This window comes from Labeo rohita, unplaced genomic scaffold, assembly GCF_022985175.1.
Source record: "Labeo rohita strain BAU-BD-2019 unplaced genomic scaffold, IGBB_LRoh.1.0 scaffold_207, whole genome shotgun sequence".
Taxonomy (NCBI): domain Eukaryota; kingdom Metazoa; phylum Chordata; class Actinopteri; order Cypriniformes; family Cyprinidae; genus Labeo; species Labeo rohita.
The window spans coordinates 2,281-7,615 of record NW_026128297.1 but is presented as its reverse complement, the minus strand read 5'-3'; the positions used below and the strand labels follow the sequence as shown (position 1 = coordinate 7,615).

The 5,335-nt window shown below is 40.6% G+C and overlaps 1 long non-coding RNA gene across 1 annotated transcript; it reads left to right on the top strand.

Annotated features, from left to right (window-relative positions):
- Positions 1 to 433: 433 nt before the first annotated feature.
- On the top strand, positions 434 to 2,797 carry LOC127159309 (uncharacterized). The gene is made up of 3 exons (XR_007826417.1): positions 434 to 549; positions 1,971 to 2,025; positions 2,683 to 2,797. It is a non-coding gene; the product is annotated as an uncharacterized LOC127159309 (long non-coding RNA).
- The last annotated feature ends 2,538 nt before the right edge of the window (positions 2,798 to 5,335 follow it).

The following is a 5,335-nucleotide window of genomic DNA, read 5'->3' as shown; positions in this document are numbered from 1 at the left end:
AACTCCATTAGTTATTTTGCGTAATTTGGGCTTTAACTAATGCTCAAGTAGTTACTTTGCATAATTTGGGCTAATGGTTTTTACTAAAAAAGCCACTGGGGGATTCTTACGTTAAATCGTGGATAAACAACAATGAACAAAGGTTAAAAAAAAAAAAAGGCCTGCCTGATTAACACTAGCAATGTATGATCAAATTGTTATTTGTCTATGCCAATCATCCACCAAAACTTCATGCCTTCTGCAAAATATGTTTTTTTTAAGCTAAAATTTAACGTGGTCGCATTTGTGCGAGTGCTTGGTCTGCACTGCTCCAAAGCTTCTGTTCTATAAAGCGCTCGTTGCAGCAGGAGTCAGAATTCACTGATCACGTAAAGAGAGCACTTAAGTGCGAAGCATCTCACTCTTAGTTTCGATTCGAGGTATTTGCATAGATATAGACTTTGGGCTTCAGTCAGGAGGCGGGTCCAGCGACTGTTTATAAACTGTTTGGTCACTCTCAAACTTTGGGAGAAGCACTTCTGTCCACGGAGATAACAACAGCGTCTGCGCGTAAGTGTTTACTTAATACACTAGTATCATAGGTACTGTTTAAATTATTAAGTAGGGCTAGAAATAATTTTTTTCGTTCTCTGCCTATTTGTAGTGTTGTTGTTTCGTTTTAATTAGCACTTTGATTGCACTTATTGAAATTAGTATTGCTGAAATCCTGCAGGCACTTAAGTGCAAAGCATCTCGCTCTTAGTTTCGATTCGAGGTATTTGCATAGATATAGACTTTGGGCTTCAGTCAGGAGGCGGTCCAGCGACTGTTTATAAACTGTTTGGTCACTCTCAAACTTTGGGAGAAGCACTTCTGTCCACAGAGATAACAACAGCGTCTGCGGGCACTGATAGCGGAACGTATCAAAAGAAGGCGGGGCCCGGGAAGGTGTGTGTGTGTGTGTGTGTGTGTTGGGGTCTACATTTTAGTCTACATTTTAATATTAAAAACAATAATAACAGTATAGTTATTAGTTAAAAATGTTTTATTTAACTTTATAAATGAGTCAATTTATACAATGTCTAAAATGTTATAAATAAGTCCGGGCCTCGGGACAATTTTCAGGTCATAGTTCAGACGCGGCTGGGCTTCGGGCCTGTTTTAGGCTTATCCTTATTTTTATAGTTTATACACACACCAATTATGGTAATGAAAACAAATTTCTGCGCTGGTGGAAACAACTTGAGACTTCACTTTCGAGACCGGCTCCGAAAGCCTTTAGAGTCTCCGCCAGCAGCAGCAAATCAGCGCAGCTGGAAGATCCGCGTTCAAGCGCACGCAATGGGCTGAAACTTCCCACACAGCTCCGGCAAACGTAATTACAATGAATGTGTCGGGGAAAATAGAAAGGAGATATTTTAATTATTTATCAACAAACCAGTGTTTTCTTAGTCAGTGTCCCAAGGATTAAGGATTAACACAAACAAAAGACCCTTAACAGTTCTGAATGATGTATTACTCTTACCTTTACGAGCAAAAATGACGGAACATTTTAAATTGTTTCCACTGAAAAAAATAAAAATGCAAGTAATCGCGCTGGCGCCTCCATTTCCTGCAGTTCGGCTTAAGCTTTCACTCTCCGCACAAAGGATTGGGAATGCAAAAAAAAAAAAAAAAAAAAAAAAGACCCTTATGACCCCTTATTGTGGTCCAGGGTCACATATGTCATAATTTTGATTTTTTTAAGTAATACTTTTGACTTTATATGCATTATTAGTTATTTGTTTGTTTCCTTATATGACAGAAATGGCCTTCCATATACAGAACTGTTGGCAAATTTATTTTAACCAGTTTAGCATAGCACAGACTACCAAACACTGGGTTACAAAAACTACCCAGAACCTGGGCAAAACTAAATAAGTTCCAAGAGGTTGAACCTATTAAAATATAACCCTGTATTTTTAAGATTATTATTGGATTATTTTGTTTAGCAGGTAACTGGGCAGTTGTGAAGGTCTTCTGTGAGGTGGAGACACTGAATTCAAGGTAAGTTAGAATCTTTGTAGATGAGATTTCTATGGGAGAGTAAATTATTTATTTGCAATGATTTTATTGAATAGAAATATTAGTAATTTTTTAAAATGATATTTAATACTTTATTTTTATTTGTTCATTACTACATACTTCTAAATTGAAATTCTGTAACAAGATTATAGACCAATAATAGACCAAAATAATTATTGTATACTTAAATGGATAGTTCACCCAAAAATGAAAATTCTGTCATTATTTACTCACTCTCAGGTTGTTCTAAATTTTAGAACAAGAGTTTATTTGTTCTGTTAAACACTAAAGAAGATATTTTGAAGAATGCTGCTAACCAAATTTAACGTCAGTCGGGACCAGAAACCATTTGGGTACAACCCTTTATTCGTACCACCATCCTCTATTCCAGGGGTTCCCAACAGCGTTCCTTGAGCCCCTACCCCGACCTTTAACTACTAAACAGTTTAAGGATGCCATTTAAAGGGATTTGTATTCATTAAAGTCTTTTATAAACTTATTAACAGGGCATCACACAATTAGATCTTATTTAATTGTGTGGCATCTTGTAAATTATTTGTTGCACATGACTAGCTTAATTTACTTACACATAAATGTGATGGATGCCTTATTAAGAGGCAGTGAAATGTTTTCTTAAAGATGGATCGCCATAGCAATGACTCTGGCTTCAGTGATGACAGCAGTGCCTCCAATAACAGCATTGAACAACCTCCTTCTTTAATACGTAAGTCTGCAAATTATATTGCTTTCAAACCACATTATATAATATATATATATATATATATATATATATATATATATATATATATATATATATATATATATATATATATATATATATATGCTATAGCAGCATCTGATGTCACAAACAATATAACAATAATTCAAAATGTAATTATATTGTCAGATATTTATTAGTATACAAACATTGATACTGCAAGCTGAATTAACTCAAGTTGATTGAATAAACTCATTCTCTCAATTTAATTGAGAAATGGGCTCTTTGAAAACTTATGTCTTTAAGTTTACTTAACTTTTTGATCACATTTAAAAAAAAAGAAAATAAAAAAAAGTTCTGTAAAGTGTATGGAAGAAAATTAATGACAAATGTCTTTGAAACAAAAAATCATGTTGAATTGCTCTGAAAAAATGAAAAAAATAATACATTGAATTAACAGTGCTTGCATTTTAATGCCTTGCATTTTTAGGTTCTGAAATTTAACATAGTTGTTTATTTAAGCTGTGAACATTTCAATTCAAAATATTTTTCATACACATTTTCATAACTATAAATTCAAAAATTCATATTCACCTTCCAGAATTCACTTCTCAAATATTCAATCTGTTTAAAAATAAGATTTATAATATTCAGCAGGCAAATTTCTGTCGGTTTTATTTCACTTCCACAAATTCAGTGGTTCAAATTCGGCAGAAAATTCGAGAACGGTCTGGCTGCAGACATGCACGTGCATTTTCAGACGTGCACTCTCAGACTTGCACTCTTAGACACCTGCACTTCCAGAAGTGATGTCACTTGCAGTCTATTTTATTTTTTATTTTATTTTATTTATTTATATTTTTAAATTGAATCTCTCAACATTTTACAACAATACCCAGGTGGTGAAGACAAGAAAAAAAAAAAAAAAAAAAAAAAAATTTACATTGTCACTTGCAATCACTACTTGCACTCTCTGCTACCTGCAATGTCACTTGCAGTTCACACAAATCGTGCGTGTTGACAAGACGCTGTGGTGGTTAAACAATTAGAACTAATTTAATAGCATAATGTACAGGGTCGTGCAAGTTGTTACGGAGTTGCTGGTGCTGGATGGAAGACAGGATACGACGTACGACACAAATCTTATTTTAATCACTTCCAAGAGGAACTGGCAGGAACACAGAGCGATATCCACACACGTAGAAACACACTAATCAACAATATGCAACAATAAAGACCGACCGGGAACTCAACACAAGGAGGAACTTAAATACACAAACTAATCAGAACATACACAGGTGAAGACAATGAAACACTCAGGAAGAAACAAGGAGGGCGTGACTAGGGTGACGAGAGGGCTGAGTCCAGGGAGCACATGGTGAAATCACAACAAAAACACACGATGACAAAAAGGATACGTGACATTACCCCCCCCCTCACAAGGCGCGACTCGCGCCGTAACACATACACTGGGGTGGGGGGGTGGGCGCCTTGGAGGTCCGTGCTGGACAGACACCGGGTACTTAGGGGCGTACCTCCAGGGCGGATCAGGGAGTTCAGGAGGCCATGGCCGGACAGACAGTTCAGGTGGCCATGGCGGGTCTGGGGGCTCAGGAGGCCATGGCCGGGTAAACAGTTCAGGTGGCCATGGCGGGTCTGGGGGCTCAGGAGGCCATGGCCGGGTAAACAGTTCAGGTGGCCATGGCGGATCTGGGGGCTCAGGAGGCCATGGCCGGGTAAACAGTTCAGGTGGCCATGGCGGGTAGCCCCCCCCCAAAATTTTCTTGGGGGAATTTACAGTACTGCCAGCTGTAGGGAGCGCTGGATGAGGTGCTGGCTCAGGAGGGCGCGCTGAAGGAGGAGCTGGCACAGGAGGGCGCGCTGAAGGAGGAGCCGGCTCAGGAGGGCGCGCTGAAGGAGGAGCCGGCTCAGGAGGGCGCGCTGAAGGAGGAGCCGGGCTTTGTCTTGGCTTATGAGAAGCACCAGGAACTTGATTTGACTCAGGAGATGTAGCCATGACATGACTTGACTCAGCCGTGACGTGACTTGACTCAGCCGTGACGTGACTTGACTCAGCCGTGACGTGACTTGACTCAGCCGTGACGTGACTTGACTCAGCCGTGACGTGACTTGACTCAGGAACCACAGCCGTGGCTTGACTTGGCTCAGTAGCTGCAGCTGCAACTTGACGTGACTCAGGAACTTGACTTGCCTCGGGAAACGCAGCTGCAATTTGACTTGATTCAGTAGCTGCAACTTGACTTGACTCGGGGAAAACAGCTACAACTTGACTTGACTCAGGAAGGCTGGGCGGAACCAGCGGAGGGTTAAGAAGGCTGGGCGGAACCAGCGGAGGATCAGGAAGGCTGGACGGAACCAGCGGAGGCTCAGGAAGGCTGGACGGAACCAGCGGAGGCTCAGGAAGGCTGGACGGAACCAGCGGAGGCTCAGGAAGGCTGGACGGAACCAGCGGAGGCTCAGGAAGGCTGGACGGAACCAGCGGAGGTTCAGGAGGGCTGGACGGAACCAGCGGAGGCTCAGGAGGGCTGGACGGAACCAGCGGAGGCTCAGGAA